The sequence below is a fragment of the Bradysia coprophila genome (genome assembly GCF_014529535.1).
Source record: "Bradysia coprophila strain Holo2 chromosome X unlocalized genomic scaffold, BU_Bcop_v1 contig_20, whole genome shotgun sequence".
NCBI classification, from domain to species: domain Eukaryota; kingdom Metazoa; phylum Arthropoda; class Insecta; order Diptera; family Sciaridae; genus Bradysia; species Bradysia coprophila.
In genome coordinates this window covers 3,197,461-3,220,501 of record NW_023503307.1, presented here as the reverse complement: position 1 = coordinate 3,220,501, position 23,041 = coordinate 3,197,461, and the positions used below count along the sequence as shown (strand labels likewise).

The window sequence follows — 23,041 nt, the reverse complement described above, 5'->3', positions numbered from 1 at the left end:
ACTTATTTATAGTTACAGGGTAAATAGTGTCACCCTTACTCTTTATGTAACTAATGTAAAGAAACTTTACGTAAAGTAATTCCAAAAAAGAGTTAAAAATTCTTTTGGTCTTGTCGTGTTTAAAAATGCAGACTTAAAACGTTCATTATATCGAGTTTATTTATATTATTCATTTACTGATCAGAACAATCTGCGGAAGTTCGATTTTCATTTTTTATGTTATGTTAGATTATACCTATCGTTAATGACGAGCCACTGTACAAATTATTACCGATTCTCGCAACTCGCTGTGTATAGATTTAGATTTTTACACATTTTACGTGAAGAACTTTTAGTTGAATCCATATGATAATAAATATAGCGACAACTATTATATATCATGCAGTGTTTAGGTAGTAGTAGCCGAAACAACAAACCATTGGAACCAGGCGACATGTGCGTATTATGTTATTAATGCAGAGTGTGTGAAAAACGTGAACTCTTCGAAAGTCCTTTATTATAATTAAATCAGATCCTTTTGTACGTGTTGTGTGAAGTGGATAATGTGTTGTATGGGATACGGGAATTGAATGTTAGCTTTTGATGAGAGGACTTTTTTTTGTTAATACATGTATACACACATGATTTGAAGTAGAGGTGAGCGGACTGGAAAATTTTTGTTTTTTTGTATCCTAGCCCGTGCTCGTTAGAGAAAATGATAGGATTTTGTTCCCAAAAATAAATCTTTTTTGGAGAATTTTTGCTTTTAATAGATAATTGATATTTTGTGACTAGAAACTGTATGTTACACTAGATGAATATTATGAAAGTGAAGAGTGCAATCACTTCAACACATTTTGATCTCTTCCATTATCATTTCGCATTCGAGTAGAAAGTGGGAACAAATTTAGCAGAAACTTTTTTGGATGGGCTTTTTAATAATTAGGAACTGGCAACGAAAAAGTGATAACCCCTCATCTCCAATTAAAAAAAAAAGAATAAGCTAAAAGCGCTTGCTCCCACAGAATTCGATTCAAACTACAGCATTTGGGCGAATGAGGATAGAAACATTATATTTGTGAACATGAATAGCCTGTGTTCACATTTTTTTGTTGTTGTTGTTAAATCATTATAAAAGTAATTAAGTTGTATATTTGACTTTTGCTATAGTTTTTCAATCATGTCACATTTTTTGTGTGATATAAAAACGTTTCCCATTTTCGCAATATTGCGACGCTTTTTATTGGTAATATCGAGAGTAATATAAATAAATTGAAAACTATACCCAAAATAACGACGTTTTATTTGCTTCATAAAATGAGTTCAATTTGCATAACATTATATAAAATCGAAATTTTCGTTAACATAATTGAAAAAAAAGTCGAACCGTCCCCACCCCAGAGGGGTAATGTATAAATCGGCTAAATGGTAGATGGGCCTAGGTCCACAACTACGGAAATAAGCTTCAAGCATTAAAAAAAAAAATAATAAGGGAGCCAGAGCAGTGCCTATAAAAAAGGTCACAAAAAGAACGGAGGCTCTTTGATCTATTGTGATTTTAGAGAAAGCGATAAAATGTGACCGAAAAGTTAGGGTATTTTCGGGACTTTAATTCTTCTAAAATATGCCCTGAGCCATAGGCGACCATTAGTTCATTAAACAATTATTTGAAACTTATAGTAGCTCTTTTGAATTGTTTAATGCAAACTAGAGTTACGTAGGTCATGTCAAACAGAACTTTTTTTTTAAAGATGAAATAAATGAAAAATGAACAAATGAATGAACTATTCAGTAGTAAGCTGAAAATATTTTTCAAGAACTTCACTCATGAGTTCGCGAGTCTAAAAAAATCCAATTTAATTATTATCTTCTGTAGAGGATATATTTGTACGAATTTCATTCTTTCAATTTCACACAATTCTTAAAATTACGAAATTTTTACAGCCACGCACATTTAAAAGTAATTATTAACTATCGTCATATTACAAATTTATTATTTTACTTATTCATTTTGTCATTTCTCCATATACTCGTTATGGAGGAGATATAAGAGATGTTGGAGAAATAACAGAAATAAGAAAAAATACGCCCTGCTTCTATATAAATTGGCTGCGTTGGTTACACGGTATTTTATATGATTGAAACTACCAAATATATTTACGAACCCCTGCTATAATACGAGTTCTCTTGTTCGTACGAACTCCTACTGAAGTGGCTCATATTTGGTACTTTGACCCTACAAAATGTCGGCTGAACTGAAATAATGATACTGCAATCAATAATCGTATATACTCTATTACAATCCTATAGGCAATAATGTTTTCGACGTTCGTTGAAATACTGGTTCATTTCTTCGAAAATGTAATTAATATTTTGTTGAATTATTAATTTAAATGTAAATGATTAACAGGCGTCAATGTTATGGCATCATTCGTTAGGTGGAGTATAGTCGAAAATGAACACCATTTAACTTGTGAAAAATTGCTTAAAATGATTATAGTCCTTAGCGGTTGACGCACATTAGGTCTATTCATTTTTTTTTAATGGTAAAGTTGTGCCTGTTTCTGCCAAATCAGATCAAAGCCAACAGAAGTCAAAATGAGTAATAGAATAGAGAGTGGTAATTCTCATTGTTATAAGCGAGTAAAATATATATTTTCGTATGAAATCTAAAGCGAAACATTTTAGGTTCAAGTTTATACACGCACGGAATTTTGAAAACCGACACATTGTTTGTTTTGTGATTTACTGGTTTTTTGTGTGTGAATTTTTCATGTATTTTTATGAAGAGACCAAAAACTCCAGTAAAACACAGAACAGAAAGTGTGTCGGTTTTCAAAATATTCTTTAAAAAAAAATTTATTTTGTGCCCGAAATGAGAAAAATGTCCGAGCCGTAATGGTGGCCGTGGAGTTTATACCCGACGCTGCCCTTTTTTCTATAGGGTTTGGGCGGGTTAGCAAATTTTACATAGTTACGATTGAATAACTCGGGATAAAAATGAAAAGTGTTTTTTGACCTCGGCTTCGCCTCGGACTCTACTCTTCTTCTCATCTTTTTATCCCTTGTTAAATAACGATAATAGTTATTTACATAACAAGGGATAAAACGTTGAAAAGTAGAGTTTTCGTGAGAATTTTACTATTACATAACAAGGGATAAAACGTTGAAAAGTAGAGTTTTCGTGAGAATTTTACTATTCCCGCCCGCTCATCTCTAGCGCATGTGTAATTAATAAATTTGATTGGCTTTTTTTTATAATACTGTGACACTGTATTCCCATGTTAAACACAACGAAACAAACAAACAAAAATATAAAATATATATTAAAAAAATAACCTAAACCCACAGAGGAGGTGAAAAATAACCAACGGATTAGAGTGGAATGTAAAATATTTGTAATTCAATTAAATTCACGTAAATTAAGTTTAAAAAAAATTGCTTTCGATTCAATTCTATGAATTAATTATTATTTCTAGTTTGAATCACTCCCAATTGATTATAGCTGTGTATGTCAATGTGTTGGGAGGGAAAAAAACGTGGTATTCTTGAGTTTTAATGTTGAGCCACAGAGATATTCATCGATAATTTTATCGAATTAAATGCTATTTTAAATAATTGATGCATGTGGTTATTCCGAACCATTCATTACCAATAATCGAAATGGGGCATCGTTAAACGAACAATTAATGTGGATTATACTTCACTAATCCATGCTCCAGAATTGCAAAATTGTGGCCAGCATGAAGTGAGTCGAGCTAAAAGTATTTAATGGAACGGTTCGTAATGGTTTAAAAAGAAACTAGAGGATACTATCAGATTGAAGGAATGTATGATTGAAATTGGTCATATAAATATTTTCCATTTAACTCGGTCGACCAATCGATCGAAAAGGTTAAACAACCAACTTGTTGACCTCATTTTTTCCCATTCTATTTTACTTCTTTGACTATTCGTTATTCCAGTATGTTGTTCTTCAGACTATAAAAAAACTTTCTTTTTGTTGAAACACAGAATAAAATTCAACCATTGGCCGCTAGTCTTAAAGTTCTTCCCCAAAAACAAATTGAACTCAACCACATTTATTTTTATCTAGTTCCTTTAGGTTTTCTGCTAGAAACATTGGTCGGACAAGAGAGATGCGGTGTTTATTATATGAATTCGGTTTATATCTATACATTTTACGCTACGATAGGAAATAGAAAACAGAATGGATTTGTCAACTTTGAGCTTAGAGATAGAGTTCAAAAGTGTACATAAAGTTACAAACAGACTTAATGAATTGATTATTATTATAGTTTGGTCTTCGGTTTTCGTGAAAGCACAGATAAGTCGCTTTCTGTTGACTCATTTGCAGAATAAACTTTATGAATGTGGTTTCTTATCTTGTAGAGTAATTGGAAATTATATTAGAACTTTTTGGGTATTTCTGTCTCTGGAGGACAGTATATATGCATACCGAATTGTAGGTATATTATTTATGGTTTGTGAATGTGATTATAATTGACTAATTTCAGATACCTTTGTATAGTTATTAGTACATTAGGATGTGTATAATAGTAATTTATATGTGAGGGGAGGTAGAATGTAACATGTATAGTAAAAATAGAGAAGGTGAAACATGCAACTTTTCCAAAACTAACGTCGAAAAGTTGTTCGAAAAAAAATTCGAAAAGAAAGTAAAAAGCAAACAAATGTCTGTTCATCGTCCTCATCTATATATAAAACGGAAAACGTAGACTAAGTTTTATCGTGAATGTTTAATAATGGAAACCATCTAACATTTCCATTCGTTGATATCATTATTTGTATTCGGAATCGGGAAAAAAAACACAGAAATCTTTATTGAAATCTGCAACGTAAACATTTTCCCGCGTTAAGCCCCTTTGTTACACACTGGTTTTTCTTTCCTATTTTTCCTCGGTATAATGTTCTTTTTCCACAATTTCCCTTCATCTGATTATATAAAACCGAAAGGTAATTATTGCATAGAATAGGTAAAACGAAAAAAATAAAAACAACAAAATGAACGGCAAAAATCAGTAACAATGCGACCGCGAGAAAATATCGTATGTGAGAAAGTCCAATGTAGGTTATTTATTTCGTAATTTATACAAATCCCACACGGATTTAGTTTTCTGGTTTCGGATTAGGGTTGTTGTTGTGTTGTTGTGTTTTTTATTATTCAATTGAAATCCCAGAATCTGAAATCTTACAAATGTAATAATTTGCTTTGTAAAATGCTTAAATGTAGGCAACATGCAATCCTATCGATTAATTTTTTTTTCCTGTACTGCTGGTTGTGTACTTACATTCTGATATTAAATTTTATCCAGAACTATGAAAACTATACAAAGTTTGAACATTCCTTGTTTTGTTTTGCTTTGTGTGGTGGGTTTTTTTTTGCGTTTTGCATTTTTTTCCCATATTCATAACATATGCATATGAATGAATGCCATGCTAAATAATTTATTGTACTTTAATTTTTGGAGCTGCAATGCGAATGTTAAAATGCTTGAATGTGATGTACTGTTAAGCCAACTATAGTGTTTTACAGGCAATGTTTTATATTAATTGTCATTCTCAATGCGGTCTCGGTAATAAATAAATCTAAATGCAGATCTTGTGAACAATTGCGCTTAAATAAATAGTTAATTTCAAGTAGATTTTGCAATTTGTTTCGATACGTTCGGTATATTATTTACACTGGGTTGTACTTTGTCATTGTTTATGCCTTAGAAAATCATACATTAGTACATTAGTAATGCGCAATTGTCTAGGTATTTTTCGTTTACATAGCTTCATCCTTTTACATTGCAGACTAATTCAAATTGCCAGATCTGCAGCACATAATAAGAAACGGAAACTGCAGCCATCGGATCATCAACATAGAATGGAGATTAAACGAACGAAACCGTATATAGTAAACGCAAGTCTAGGGTACGAACACAAATTTCTTTCTTTAAACAAACGATAAAAAAAGGGTTCTGTTTTGTATTGAGCTCATAATGTGTTTTCGAAGGTATATGGGATTTTCACTAGTCTTAAATGAGTTCTTATCTTTGCCATTTGAAATTTTTTCTTTCTTTCTTTTTATAACTCTGCTGCAAATCACACAATGTTTTGCAAGCATTATTACAATAATAGACAAAGTGAATGGTGTTCACGAAATGAGATTTCAAGGATGCCAGTGTGTGCATTCAGAAAATAATCTAAACCATAAAGACGCTCGGGGACCTGTGTGATAGATTCGGTGCATGTTTGAGCTTGTGTTTTGAATGAACATAACAAGAGTTGTATGGGAATGCTATGTTGAATGGATATTTTGAACAATTGTGCATAGACAACGCCGTCATTATTGGCGTTCGACAATATGGTAAACAGCATTCGGAAGTTATTTGCCATATCCTAGCATACCACCGTCGGTACAGAAATTAGGTAGTAGTAGTAGTATCGGTGAAGTATCGGTGTGGGATTGAAATTCCGAATGATTTATTTCAAATAAAGATATATTACATATTGCATTCCAATATCGTGCTGTGATATTTATTAGTTTGTCATACTGTCAATACTCGGTAAGGTGTCTTAGCAAATGATGTTTTCGAGAAATTTCACCATGTTACAAAGCTATTCGGAAATCTTAGAACCCTTTATGTTGGACCTTTCAGAATCTATTTAATGCTCATTTGAATGTCTAGAGGGGAAACCAGCGAAATAAGTAGCATTCAGAAAAAAATAAGTTGCAAAATCACACGCTAAATCACGCTTGAGAATGACTGAAAACAGACAAACAATAGCTGAACTTAACAAATAAATCGTTGCCAAAACACCTTCCGATGTAATGTTATTTACGGAAATAATACAACCATTTCATGAAAAAGAGCTGCATTTGCGAAAATGAGTTGAAAACCGTTACACGCAAAAATGATGACAATGTAGGCAATGAAAATGTGACATGTCGTCACTGAGTTGAGAAAATAGTACATTTCGTACCTAGGATTAAAAGTCCTTTTTAGCGTGTGAGAAGTTTCCAGACAGAGCCGAAGGCGAGGTCTGGAATCGAATACGCTAAAAAAGACTTTTAGTCCGTGGTACGAATAGTATTTTTCATATTGAACGGAGAAAAAGTGCGACGAAGTCGCACTTTTCGGGTCCTAGGTATGAAAAATAGTTTTCATAATGGACGGAGAAAAAGTGCACTTTTCGGGTCCTAGGTATGAAAAATAGTTTTCACAAAGCTGGTGAGAAAATAGTGAAAAAAGTAGAAAACGAGGGAAAAAGTTGGGAATTGCATTTCACCAAAACTTTTTCAAGAAGTAAACACAACAAAGGCTCCCAAAGTTTCAGTTAACTATTTTCACGATACCATTGAAGAAATTTTGATTAATTTTGCTCCTAGGTTAACAAATAGCTATTCAGGTGCTATTCCCCGACTAAATACATGAATTAGCCTACTACTGCAAGAAACTTGGTACCGCCGTTTATACTCTAGACGAAACTTTTATATCAATATTCTGTCACATAAAACTTCGTGTAAGAAACAGAATTAAATAAAAAGAATAATAACACCGCGATTTACTGAATCACTTCATTGTAATAAAATCGACATCAAACAATACTGTAACTTTGCCTTACGAGTGTACAGACACTCGGATGTATGTATAAACTGAAATTATAAATGAGTCCGGGCTTATTTTGGGGAACAAAATTTCCGAAATTCCTGTAATAACAACGAAGGGATTTCGGTGTGTCGCCTTTTTAGAGAAAAGGATCAACAGTCATAGAAAAATTGTGGAATTTTTGTGAATTTTATTCCCAAAAAATTTAGCTATTAAAAATTACAAATTCTGGACAAATTACATACGAATCAGTCAATTTAATGTTCGTATTGTCGTTGCATATAGCATAAACTTTTATAGAAATGAGTTATTTTTAATTTTTTTCTTCTTAAAGAGCAAATAGTATGATAAAAATATTGAAGTAATAGATTTCGCATCGAAAACTAGGATATGCTTCACACAAATGAAGTAACAGATTTAATGATTTGGTTGTGATAAACTCGCGGCTCGCCGTCTCTAAAGGGTTAAAATTTGCGACTTTAACATGGAATTCATCAACATAATCAGTCAAATTGTTCCTTTATTGACAATACCTTAGTAGAGCGCCACTGGGACATTCGAATGGGTCTATTGTACTAACATTGACTGATATTGTAAATGGTTCTACTTAAGTAAAATCCGTTGACTCTTTTATTTATTAAAAACTTTTTTCAGTAGTCAACATTTATTTCTACTTAAATTGAATTTTAATTGACATTATTCGGGATGGCGGTTTAGGATTTTCCATTAAAATCATTTAACAGGATTTGTCGTAAAATGTATTTCTAAACAAAAATTTATGAAGCAATAAAATCATTGGAATTCAATGATACACGACGCCACCGTTAATTTGTCAATCATTCGTAATTTAATTCAACGAGTTTCCCTTACAGAAATATTTATTTACTTTTTTGTTTCAAAATTATTTTCGTGCACTCTGTTTAGGTTTTTTTTTTAAATGAAAATGGTTAAATTTATTTTTCTGAACCAAATTCTTTCTAGTTGCTTTTTTCCGGTTCGGTAGGAACAGCACAAATGTACAATTTTATAATATGTTGATATATCAGTGCAATTATTAAATTTATCCCAACTTCGACAGTATTTACCTTGTTAATGACCGGAAAATTAATTACGAGTTAACATAAAAAATGGAAACTTTACAAGAAATGTAATTTAAAAAGTTGTGCGATTACAACAGTCAACTTTTAATGATAATTTATTATTCGATGAAAAATTTTGTTCGCTGAAAAACATTTTCCTATGAAACATTCTTCAATCTACGGTGCTATTACTTAACATTTCATTTTTATAAATCATAATAGAAAAAGTTTACCTATTTATGGAGCTGGAAGCGGATTATTCGAAATGATAATGATAGAATTTGATGTATATACAGAAAAGGATATTGAAAAGTGCTCAATTTATACAACGTGAAAGAGTGAACTTATAATCGACTTGCAACAGTCAATTAGTAACCCAAAACTCTTTTTTTAATTATTCATCGGACTCATCAATTTAAAAAAAATTGACTCGGAAATTCAGAAATTTGAGTTGAGTTTTAAATTTTATCCTATAATTTATACATCGCCATTCTAACATTCAAAACAACATCGAGAAAGTGAATTTTTTTTTTTAAAACAACAAAGTTAAAAACAAAAACCTTTTTTACCATTAATCAACTGAAGCGCTTGATTTAAACAATTATTCCCAGGATTTAAATACAGCAATGTCAAGTGTATTTCTTTATATATCGTTTGAATGTTATGTAAATTCGCACGTCTATTTTTCTTGCTCCTTCAAAGTTTAAACATCATAGCGGAGCCACTTTATCAATTAAACAACAAACGAAATTCTTCAACTTCAAAATTCATTCAAAATTCACAAAATAACCTTTCTCAACACATATCACAACACTCAGTTATTTAAACACCCCGACTGGTTGTTCTTAATTAAATAAAAACCAAGCACATGTTACCCATCACAGCATGAAATAAATTTTACAATTCAGTTTCCACCATTGTTTATTACGCAAACACAAAAAATGCCATTGCATAATAAATCCATGTTTATATCAAACGTGTGTAATCCCAAATAAATACTCAAATAAGAAAAGATTAGGTTCAACCGTAGTTGTGTAGTTATTATACCGAATACGCAAAAAGGAACACAACTATATATTCAACACGACATTTGCTTTACCCGCGCGTTTAACTTCGTTGAAAGACCGCCATAAACTGAATGGTGAATCGAAAATACGGATTGAATTCAAAATTTTCGCATCTGTAAGTGCATGTTTGGTAAATGTGGAGAGAATTACATAGAAGCAACCCTACCGCCGGGAAAGCGTTTCGGTAACGTTATAGGGGAATTTTTTAACGTTTTGCGCGCGCACGATAACGATTAGGGTATACTGTACATTTTGTTATGTTAGTCATTCAGATTGAATATGCTTCCGATGACTGTGCTATACGAAAACCTTAGCTCAAGTATTCGGAGCTTGAATGTCGCTCGGATAACTAAATTTTTAAAATTGTATGATATGTTTAAGTACGTCGTGGTGTATCTCCATTCGAATTTTATTTATATCGGTTCTTATGTTTATGAAATTTCATGCGTCTTTTGCTCGGTATACTAATATGTGAATATTGATAGCACAACACATTTCGTATTATAAAGTTTAAGTACCATCATCATCAGCGTATCCTCTATTCGATACTATTCGGCAGACTGACAGACTCGTCAATTTTCCTTTTGTTTAAGAATCTTACATCTTTTATGTGGGAGACTTCTGCTCACTTAAAGAATCAACAGCATAGATTTTCGGTGATTTGCTGAGAGCCTAATCAAATAATATGTCCGTAGAAAAATCACTCTGGTCACTTATACATTATATAAAAGGGTTTAGATTCTATATCTTGTGTTCGTTGACGTCATTTATATTGAATGATGTGTAGGTGTTTGAATCGAAAATGTTAGCGTAATGCCGTGACTTTTAATTCTTAAAAAATTGCATTCAATTATCGTGCATATTATACTCTTTCCATTTAACAGTTTGGAAATTACCGGTTAGAGTGCGGGTTAACTTTTATTCGCTTATGTTTTTGTTGGATTTCATTTTCGCAAGTTATTTGAAGCTGCTGATTTCTAAATAAATAACTCTTTCCTTGCGGTAATTCACATCAACTTTTCGAAAAGAATTCTTTTATTTTTGGATATGCCGGCGTACTTTTTATTATTTAGATGTCTTTATGTCTTTGCAACGGAATGCTTTTCAAATTCAATTCCGATTGTAGGCGTTAACAACTTATTTTGCCTGAAATAGACGAAGATTTCGTGAATACTTTAACGCCAGTGTAATTATATATCTGTCAGACGTTTAACACTAAGTCTTATGACCAACGGTACCATTCTTCTCCCTCGGATTTATTTAGTTCGATCCAATAGTTGTATTTTAGGGGTTGTCCATAAATTACGTAACGTAAAGAGGGATGGCTTGCAAGACACTTCATACAATTCTTTCGGAGAGTCTCATACATTTTGAGTGACAAGGGGGAGGTCCCCGATTGTCCCTATTTTTGCGTTGCATAATTTATGAACGACCCCTTAGCCCCATACACTCGCCCATACACAAACAGGTCCTGCAGTTTTAAGTTTTAAGAGAAAAGATTATTTAACGGTTAAATTGTCTCTGTTATCTTTCGTATTCCAAGCGGGTCTACATTTCCTATTTCTCCAAGTTTAAGACTTGGACGCAGTTAGGTTGGCGTTTAGGCTTTCATGATGTGGTTGAAAATAACAGTAACAGCGATAAAACCAATTTATAGTAAACAGCTGAATGTAGTGAAAACTTGAGAGAATGGCCAGTTTCAGGTGAATTCGACTGCAGCGCCATTTCAGTTTAGTATAGAATTTTAAATTAACCTTTCGATGCATCTCCATATTCTGCCTTAACTTGCATGAGGGACTTTTGTTTAAAATTTTCACTAAGTCTCTTTGTCTCTTATGCAAATTACAGCAGCATTATTCACTTGGTATTGAATTCACCATCTCCACTCAAAGGACCGTGAGAAAATCACGCTTTGTCTGGTGATGACAGTTCGGGAGAGAAAATGTCTATTTTCTCTACTCTTGTCTTGCTCCACTCTGGCCGTCGCGCTTGTTGGAATTTTCTATTTTGTTTAACAATCATTTAAAAATAATGTTATTCGGTTGTGCGAGTTCGTAAGGGGCGTCACGTAGCCGCCGGTTTGCTTTTTGCTAGCGACCCACTGGGTAACTTAATTCAGTGTTGATCGATCCACCCCATTATATTCTATTAGTAACATTAATGGGGGTATTTAATTACGTGACATATTCAATTTTTTTTTCTCCATAATTGAGATCAAAAAATCTAGTGATTCATTCCTTGCATGTTATTTGTATTACTCTCGACTTTCGTATTAGTCTCCGTTGACCGGGGTTGTGTTTGCTCATTGTTTGTTTGTTTTTTTGAACTTAAACAGTAGTAGTGTCGATTACTAAACGTAAAAATGAGGGAAACAGTTTATTAGAACACATTACTGGAGACAAAAACTTTAATATTCCGAACCTACTTCGTTGATACACTAAATAATATTGTATACCATCAAACGAATGTGAGATATCTAACACCACCTATATAACGAAATTTTGAATCCTCAACACGAATTTGGAATACTAAAATTCATTGAACTAAAAGATCACACAGCAACGGTAAAGAATGAACCTGACTGCTTATAGCTACTGTGTCGAATTCTGGGTCTAAGGCACGGTTGTGACACTTCCTATAAAATGTTTTCATAAAATCTAACAATTTTTTTGACGATTTTTTATTTCGTCACAGATTTTTCACTTTTATAGGAATCGTTTTTTAATTTTCTGAATGTATATAGGGTTTTCGGCAACAACGCAGGTCCTTAGAATGAGAAGAGTTTCGAAATGAGAGAGGCATGTATAAAATGGTGAAAAATAAACACATAACGATTTGATCTCGTGAGCCAACAAAGCATTATTTGAAGTCTGATTCAATGAATCAATCAAACATACGTACATAACATATCTAACATTACATATTTTCCTTTTTGCTGCGATCAAAAGAAACGGTACATGAGGGGGATTACGTAAGATTGCCACGGTGTTTGTTCCAATTTATCATCGCGTCGTTACGTTTTCATATCACCATAACAAAATGTAGAGACAAATTTTATTTTAAAGAAATATTTCAATGCCACTCGCACATCTGGACAGTCGTAGCAGCAGGCCTAAAATATAACTACATGAATGTGTAAACACATGTGTGGCGTGGCATTGTATAGTTGATATGGTCAACTGTATAATTTTCTTCAGATTTTTTTTTTAAACAATTGGATGTTCATGTTTGGTTTACTTGTTCACATACTGTGTTCGGGGTGAAAATATTTTGCCATGATTTAGGGGTTGTTTTTGTACACAATGTCACATTGTGATTGAAGACTTTTTATTTGCATGGAACTGGTGGCTGGTGAATTGGAGACGACAAAGAAAGTGTACCATTGGTACGAAAAGTATTTTATATTTTAAAATTTGAATTCATAGAAAGAGAGACAAAAAAAAACAGGTGGAATTTTACATGGATAACATATCAGTTTGAATAATTTTATACTTTAACATTGGTACAACTCTCAGATATACAAGAAAAAAAAAATTGCTACCCGAAATGCCAACAAGGTATACTGATGGAAAATATTCCAGAATATATTTGGAAGATAAATTAATAATACAGTGAACGACATCTCAAATGTCTCACTGTCATTTTTTTCAGAGAATGTCATTGTGAACTTGCAATGACACAATAAAATTCTCAGAAAAATTTAACAGTGAGACATTTGAGATGTCGTTCACTGTATTATTCTGTTTGAACGTTCGCATATAGTATTTTATTTGTTTTTAACTTAACTTGATGAATGCCATAACTCATAAATAAATCGGGTTTGTTTGAAGAAAATATTTCACAAACGGCATATCTACCATTTAGCACATATGCTCGAATGTTTGTCGTCATGGTAAGAACGTTATTATAAATGAATTATGACTTTCGCTGACAAATCTTGGCGTCATTAAAATTTTAGGTTTTCCTATAGAGTTTTTGATATCAAATTTCAATTTTCAAACTTTAGAAAACATATTGTTAGTGACACAGAGAGACTGTATGCTACAACACAGCTAGAATTTTTTTTTTTCGTTTTTAATTTATTATTGGGTTTGAGTTTCATATGTGGATAAGTGTTAAATATTGTGTGCATCCATTTAAAATGCGAACGGCAATATGATATCTTTGTTTTATGTAGTACTTTAAAGATGATGAAAATGTTGCTCTCCAATAGTGCTATAAAAAAGAGCATAACACTATCTCGTTGCTCATTTATGTTCGGTGCATGTTTTTTAATTGATTTCAAAACACTACAGTGAATGTCAACCAAATTTATGCCGAAATTTGCTTACATTCCACGGCTTCATTCACATGTGCATCTAGAGATTTTTGCTATCTGCTGCACTAAGAAAAGTGAAATTTCGATAATACTAGTGGTACATGAAACATCCGCTCTGCATGTGTTTGTAACGTAACGTTGCTACGTAATTTCAAGGTGAAATTTTACAATTATGCAAGAGCATCCATACAAGTTATTTGTAATCGATTCAAGGCTTGATTCTTAGCAAAAAGTAGTTCTTCTTTGACCTTTTGTTCTTTGACCTTTTTATAAGTTTCAAAACGTGCAGCCATCCATAATAGTTATTTATGACATCGAGTGCAAAGTACTTTATTAGGCTCTAGATGTGTAATACACCGAGATTTTGCACCGAGATTTATACAACATTTTATGCAACGGAGGCATTTAAAGTTAGCAAATTTTGTACTTTATGATGCTGAGTTGCATAAAAATCGAAAAAAAAACTTTTCTCGATTTTGCACTCTTCTAAGACAATATATTAACCAAACAAATAGTTCTACCTACTAGGCAGCTCTAAGAATTTTTTTCTTATCGAGGCTAAAAACGGCCTGAGTGAACTTTTCAACGGCAGACAAAATGAAGTGCAGTGCGGAAGTTATTATTTATTAAGCTCGGCTCGGGTTAACGTGTACACACGAACCGGATTTCAACCCGACCCTGAACTAAGATTTCAGGTTCGACTCAAAATTTTTAGTCCAGAAATCACAAATTTTGACGAAAAATGTGAAGTTTCCCGACTGAAAAATTTCGGGCCTAGGACAGGTTCGGGTTAAACTTGAAAGTGAAAGTACAGGTTTGGGTCAAATTCGAGTCGAGCCAATTCAAGTTCGAGTTGACCCGCAACTCGAAAATTTCAGGTTCTGGTCGGTAAACTTAGTTCAGGTTCGGGTTCTGGTAAGAGCGAACCCAGCCCGAATGATAAAATTAATGCATTTTAAGAAGCAACTGTTTGCTGAGAATAACGTTCTTCGTCGATTTTTACTAAAGTACGCACGGTATAAAAGATGCCGCACGAATATTGTACGCACACCATGTAGAAACTTCAATAACATGTATAGGAACCTCGGGAGATTTATTTTTTTAATAAGGTATTGTAGAGCAACGGTGGCCAATGTGACAATCCGAGAACAGGTAAATGGTGTACTCACTTCAAAACCATATTTACATTAGGTACCGGTAGATCGACAAACATTTCTCGGATTTAGTGCAAAGCTTTTTCTGTGCACCATCTGGTGAGGATAGTCACTTTTGCCCTCTTCTCATTAGCATATTTGACAAGGGTAGATCGCCAAAAAATGCAATCCTACACACATAGAATTTTGAAAACAGGCGCATTTTACTTGAGTTTCTGAACAACCAGTAAACACAAATTCCGCTAGTGTAACTTTTCTGTGAGAAAAATAGTCCGGGTCATTATTATTTCAAAAAAAAAAATTGTGCCAAAGGCTACAAGACGATTTTGATTGGATGGTATGTCTGCGAAACAGAGACTACTAGAGAATGTATTCGGTTTGATAAGTTAAGATTAAACTAATCAGAATCAGAATAAATTAGTAGACCAAAATAATAATAACATGTGCGCATACGTGACTTATTATTTCTGTAAAATCATAAAATCTTACTTCATTCAAATTCGCCATAAAATCCGATTTGAGGACAATCCATCTATCTTATCTGAAAATCCAAATTTTCCTACCGAAAATTTGATAGTCTAATAAAAAATGGTATACTGACGTATAGTATTTACAAAACAATATATGTATACGACATGTTCATAGGTATATAAAAAGCGTTTTCATGCGAAATAAATTATAGATGCGATACTTTTCATACTGCTTATAAACAGAGAAAAAGAAAAAAATTCTTCTGCTTCATATAACACTTTTATAGCTATATTTAACAGTAAATTGCTATAAAAAGAATATAAAATCTTTCAGATATGATTAAGCAGATTAACGAGGATATTTAAAGCGTCTTGGTTCTTGTTGACTTTATGGGAAGCGTCGAATATATTTCAAAATTTATTCATATCATTTATGTCTACTCCATATATGCGTGCTGCCATCTATTTCAAATGAAGCAAATTCATTCGTTCCGTCATTTCGATTAGGAGACATGGATTGTACTACAATCATTGTAGGACATTTATTATAACTTAATATTCTATAATGAATTTTCAGTAGTTTTGACGGTAATTAGTTCCCATGAACCATTCACAAGTATTTCAAATGTCATAAGTTCACGACAACAGTAGAAGACTCACATTTTGAGTATATCTGCCCTCCGACGCATAAAAAAATTAGTCCCTTTACGACATTGTTCTACATTATTAAACTAATACGAGAGAAAGTTAATGAAGGACAACGTATTGTTTGGACATATAGGAAGAGTAGGTATTGAATTGATGATTTTAAATATTTGTAAATTTGTTAATTTTCCAAATTGGAATTGATTTGATGCCAAAGCCTATTAAACGTTTTACGACTCGTACCGTTATTTACCCATTCTGTTTACCATTCTTGTTAAAATTAGTTTCTGTTGGTAAAATCAACCAAATTTATCTATAGAGAAATTTGCTTCAACTGTTCCACCAATACAAATACACTGTTTATGCGTCTGTATACGGTCATACCACGCCTGTGATAATTCCAACTTGCAACCAGGCTGTCGCTGCTATGCCAAAACTTTATAGCTCGAGGAAGCACGCTCGTGTCAATTTGAAAAGTATTTTTATTTGGCACCTCATCCTTTACGTTGATCATAACATTGTTCCGGGATTGCCTCTCAGTGTATGGTTTGAAGTTCCTGGGAATCAGGAACCAGATAGCTTCCCTCTTTGGATACAATTAAAACTTCTTTTTTTTCATACGGCTTCATTACACTTAATGAACTAAATGAAATGTTGAGGGCTATTACTTGCTATTTTTAATAGGCACCAAAAATTTCTTTCTGGTAGCAGGCATACCCATAACCTCTTTGAATCCAGATACTTCATGCGAAAGACGGTGAAACAATTAAACCTTGGCAGGACAAGTACAAACGAGATTTTTAATGAAAATCCAGGAAAACTATATTTGCTGTAGCATCCAATCAAAGCTCTGTTTAATCACCGATCTATAATCAAATTTACTCAGATGTCTTAATTTTGAATGAAAAATATCACGGAGCAAAAGTTTTCACGTCTTACTTTGTCAAAGGTTACTAGTCCTTTTTTTAAGCTATTATGGTTAAGTTAAGTTAAGGTCTATCAATATTATGAAACGTAACATTTTTAGAGATAAATTCTTAATAAAATGAAATGGATGAGACGAGATGTAGAAGAGATTAAATGAAGAAGAGAGCGAGAGAACGAAGAAATTTCGAAAAAATGCATTTGATATGTAAATTATGTTCTGTCGGGTCAGCTGATACCAGACTATTATCATTCAAACTGTGGTTAGTCTTGATCTACACTTTGGTTTTTTTATAAGTGGAAATCAAGCCTTAACATTTCGAAATACTGTGAAATTATTTAAATAATAAATAAATAATTGTTTATGGTTTCCTTATTAGATATGCTAGTTAGGAGAGTTCTCAAGTGACTATTGCTATTGATTAGAAATCGAAGGAGAAGATACACATGAATTAAATGAATTTGGTGGTGGAAAAATTCTCACAAAAGTTAACAATCGACAAAATTATTATTTACTGGCTTACCATCCCTTTATGAAAAATGCATTGCCTCCTGTTGTCCGCAAAATCATATTTAACCTTGAATATATATAGGGTTAGTGTCTGATTGATTGTTCGGACCCGTTCATCGAAAACCTTAAGCGGCAAGGTTTCACGAAAGTCCATTGCGAAACCCACAAGTAATTTATTCAGGTCAAATAAACGTTTGTAAAAAACATCAGCAAAACGAACATTTTACGACATCTATGCCCACAATTTTAAAAGCCTTTTAAACAATTCGGAATGGACTAAGAAAAAGGGGCTATGCCGAGCAAATACGCTTCTTGCATTATACTCAATTTGAAAATTTTATCGTATTGTATTTCAAATGGATAAATTGTGTCTGAAAACGTATAATAGAATTCTATGTGCTTTCTGGATAGATTTTCTTTGCTGAATGTTGCAGGCGTATAATTTTCTTTTTTCAACCAATTCAGCATGTTCAGCAATTCAGAGTACCTATGCACTGAAATAGCAGCAATATTTCCACTTATAATATTGAGCTCTTGGATGTGTCACAGTATCACTGAGTTGTATACGATACTTTGTTGGGTTGCTCACAGAGTTTAGCTTTTCAATTCCCATTTCCAGTTAGCATCAGTGAAAGATTTAACACAATAAAATCAACACGTGAATCCGAGTTCATATATGTGACAGCAAACATTGGTTTCGCATGTTACCTTCATTGAATTGTCATGACGTAACATTTCTTTGCAAATTTACCCGTGAAGAACTTTATGATTAATCACCTCATCATAACCAACTACTACAAGCAGTAAGAATGGTGACGTGATTGTACCAACTACGTTACTGTTCAAATGGGCGAAATGAATGAAAAACCAAACAATTTGCCGAATATTTTTATTTTGGGAATTTTAAAATTGAAAACTCTATTACTGGGAAACCAATTCAGTTTCCACACACTATGTTAATTCAGCTTGTGATATCGATTTTCGTACAGCATTATTGCATAGCTGTGATTATGCCCGTACGACCCTGTATATCTTTGCGTCTGTCCTATCATGGCCCTACGTTAGTGAAGGGCCGTGACGCAAGTCCGTTCGCAATGAAAAATTTGACAAAAATTTTTTCGGCAGGCTGAAGAACATATATACACGAACTTTTTGACTTTTCCCCCTTTGCTCTTTTACTCCCAACAAAAATCTTACCTGAAAAATTTTAGGAAAAAAATTATAACAAAAAAAATGCGTCAAAAGTCGCAGTTGTTGAGGAAGGAAAATTTTTATAATTGTGAAATATATTGCTTTAAAGAATGGAATTTAAACGGAAGAAAGCCGAATCATCTGCCACTTTTCGACGCATTTTTTTTGTTATAATTTTCTTTCTTTTGGTAAGATTTTTGTTGATAAAACTTTCACGTAGTTTCCTCATCAGCTGCCATTTGTGACGCATGTCTTTTTGCGTGTCGAATCTGTAAGCGTCACTAACACCGATATCAGTTCTTTTGTAAGTGGATAACAGGACTTTACAAATCGTTCCAACACGCCAATTTTTTTATTTTTGATTATGCAATAACATAGCTTATTGACAAATGAGGGGAAATCACTGCAAGCCCCGATGCTTCCCCCTCAGACATACATGGAAAAGTGATCTTCCCTAAACAATTAATAAATAATATTTTTCATTATGAATATTGTTTTTGGCCGTTAATAACGCATTTCCAACCAAAAACAGTTGAGAACTGAGCTTTTTCACAAGTTTAATTCTTCCTAGTTGGCCGAAAATGGCTAATTTTTAGTCACTCTCATGGCGATCACTCGACCACATTTAAAACTTTTCTCAAAATCTTTTTACTTCTTGGTTGATCAACATAGCTTTAAAATAACGACAAAATTTAAACTCATTTTGTGGAAAAATCTGCAATAGAAACCTCTCTCAAATAAAAATAACGGAAACCTGCGAAACTTTTTTACCCGGAAAAAGTATTTTCGTCATAAAAAGGATCTGTCTTTTGGGTTTGTTTATTAGAGTAGACATCTTGGCATAGACAAGAAAGCTTTTAGAGTGTTGATACCTCTCGACATTTTTGAAAATATTTTTTTTGGTCCTAAAATTTTCTTTAGACCTCGCTGAGTGGCTGAGTCGCATCAGCTAGGTCCAGAAGCTCAGATGGAAAATATTCAAAAATCGACCGACCCTACCCCTCATATATCAATAATCTACTATTAATATTTGACTGAATTTGTTGCCATTATTTAAAAAGAAAAAAACAAGAGTTGTGACTGGCACATTGGTATTAACTTATTACTCGTTAGTTGCCTGACTAGCATACTACATAAGACAATTTCAAGTCTATGTCGAACGGCTTGGACTTGAAGTTAAAAACTAAAATCTCGATTTGTTATATTACAAAATATTTTCGCTCTTTCCTTTGCTTGCAACAAAAATTTAGTTGGTGGATAGAGACAACTTTGGCAATAAAGAATTAAGTTGAAATTGAGTTACATCGAATTTCTTACTCCAAAAAATGGAACTCTGACCTGAAAATGACAGCTCAGTGAATAAAAAAGCGTTTTCTTGTCTTATTCATAAACAAAGCAATAAAAAATACGACAGAGATGATAAAGGACATAGCAAACGTAAAACATTAAAAAGTTAAATGCTGATGTACTAAAAAAGGGATAGTAAAAATGCATTTCGACCTCGAGGTCACTGCCACCTGTGGGCATTTACTTATGTCCTCTTTCCTTCCTTCTTATATTTTTGCTTGTGTCAATACTATTCACAATTGTTTTAATTTTAATTTTAATTTTTTGTCTTTAGATTTGTGGCACTACCATTTCAGATTGTTATTAGAACTTCTACACTCTTTTCTATGACTCACCATTGAAATTATGTATTAACTATGACAGATATACCTGTTATAAATGCCAGTTTTCTCTGATGGATGAATTTTATTTAGTAGAGTAGTAAAAAAAGTCCCGCACCATGGCTCCTCTAGGCTTCATTTAGCTTTCAGTTGACAATTCACAAGATTTCTTGTAAATTCACTAAAATAGGCTATGTGAAAATATTAAGCCCAAAAATTGTTCGTACGGGACTAGAAATTGAGAAAAAAATTAAACAATTTTTTCCGGGCGTTATAGAATCATTTTTTACGTTTAAAAAAAATTCAATTCCAGAACCAAATTAGCCTGGTTCATACGAATCATATATCAACACTGTCATATGAATATTGTATTTGAGAAACCAAAATTAATTTTAAAATAAAAACAAACAAAAAAGTTGAACGAAAAAAAAAGTCACAGCAAAATCGTAATATTCACATTCATTACTTGAGACACTATATGCAATCTTTGTAACATAATCGTGCACTTCTTGTGAAAAGCATTCCAACGATGAAAATATTCAGATTTATTTTTTTATTTTTCTCACAGCTCCGTAGTGCAGCAGCATAATACAGAACACAGCAATGATATTTGTCTCGTGTGCCCAGAAAATAAAAAAAAAATCGATTTTCAGATAGAGATTCAATTTTCAATCGTAATTCAACAGATAGACATAAATATTCTAAAGTTATATCTATTTGCGTATGCAAATTCGTGAATTCATCGGAATAATGCGATGAGAATATTTAAGCCACTTTAAAAATGAGCAAAAAGATTTTTTCAAAGCTTCAATTAAGTTAGTCTTTTTCGGTTGGTGTTATAGATTTTTTTTTGGTGTTTGACAGGGCATCACAACTACTTTCAATGGAATTATAATGAGACTCAGTTAATCGGTTACTTTCATTTCCAGACACAAAGTTTTCTTTTTCGAACTGAGCGAATAGTAATGCGTTCACTGGCTATAAATACATAACATTATATATCTCATGATCGGTGTGATGTGTTCCAGGTCGACTTATAACGAAGTTAAAATGATGTCTTTTCTGCGAACGATGAGCACAAAACGAGCTATCAATTAATTTTTCCGAATACGGTACTTACATATTACATAATAACAACTGACATATAAAGACCGACCATTATTTTTAATGGCCGAATTGCTTAAAGTAAAATTGCAATATTGCTTTCCCCATCATAGAAGTTTATACGTCCGTAGAACAACGAAAAATAGTTTTTAAGTTTTTTGATAAAGAATAAGAGTGTGAAGTGTACTTGTAATTTCTCCAGAGGGGTGTTAAAGCTTTGATACTTTAAAACTGACCATGTCTTTTATTATACGAGTGTTTATGTGTAGTTATTGTTGGAGTTTGTTGATATTTATATTGACCACCATGAGAGTGTTCAGATATATATTTTTCAGACAATACAACACTCTAAGGTATTAATATACTTTCTAATATAGCGCTGTTTTATATATTAACTGAAGAGCCAAAGTAGATATTGGATTAGTAATTTTATCGTCCCTTCAACTTTCTTGAAAAAAATAATGACTAACAAACCATCGTTGTATGAGGCGAGGCATCTACAATCTTTATTCTGTTTTTTTTTTATTATTTTCTTCATCAGGAAATTCAAAATGGGCGTCAAAGTTTAAATGTTGTTTTAGGTTTGTTTTTGAGCATCTATCGAAGAGAAGGCTGACAACTTTTAAACCGTACAGCAATATGGAAGCAAATATTTGAATATTTTGGAAAGAAATATCGTCCTCTCATCATTATATTGTCGAATATTTCCGATAATTTAATTGGTCAATATATTTGAGTAAATGAAATAACAATATTAAAAGGAACATAAACAGTGCCCCGTTGTGTGTAAATATTTTAAGATCTTTGATGTAAAGCAAATGCTAACATTTTTTTCCTTATACGAGTGAAGTTTAATTGCAAAATTATAGACAACTTAATGAACCATTTGCTTTTTTTTACGTTTCGTTGTTAATTACATTTCCATATACTTTACTATCTCATCCAAACAAACAGATAAAAAATGGATTAAAATTTTAAGGTCCGAGGGGATTACTTCCAAATAGTAATTCTTTATTGATTACATTTTTCAGGAATTAAAATTAAGACCAAACAATGATATTGACGTTTAAATGATGATATTGTTTCTGATTTTTGTTTTTGTTATTAATCAGATTATTTTGAAACCACAGAGTATCCCGGACTAAACTTCTCTAAAGAGAAGAATAGAGCATCGTCATTACTCAAAGGACGAAAATCGCAAATTGACAGTACTATCAACTCGAAAAACTAAATTTAAGTATAACTCAGGACCTAATTATCAACGTTATTTTTCGATAGACTGGAAACGTCAGATTTGCTCATGGAACTTCGGC

General features: G+C 32.6%; 1 protein-coding gene and 1 long non-coding RNA gene across 2 annotated transcripts in view; one reads left to right on the top strand and one right to left on the bottom strand.

Annotated features, from left to right (window-relative positions):
• LOC119068678 (protein amalgam) overlaps nucleotides 1–9,882 on the bottom strand; it is a 185,444-nt gene extending 175,562 nt beyond the window's left edge. Inside the window, exon 1 of the mRNA XM_037172363.1 lies at nucleotides 9,247–9,882. The gene's annotated coding sequence lies outside the window, so the exon portion shown is untranslated. The remainder of the gene's footprint in view (nucleotides 1–9,246) is intronic.
• On the top strand, nucleotides 1,660–14,266 carry LOC119068682. The gene is made up of 3 exons (XR_005086201.1): nucleotides 1,660–1,705; nucleotides 6,533–6,535; nucleotides 14,256–14,266. It is a non-coding gene; the product is annotated as an uncharacterized LOC119068682 (long non-coding RNA).
• Nucleotides 14,267–23,041: the final 8,775 nt, after the last annotated feature.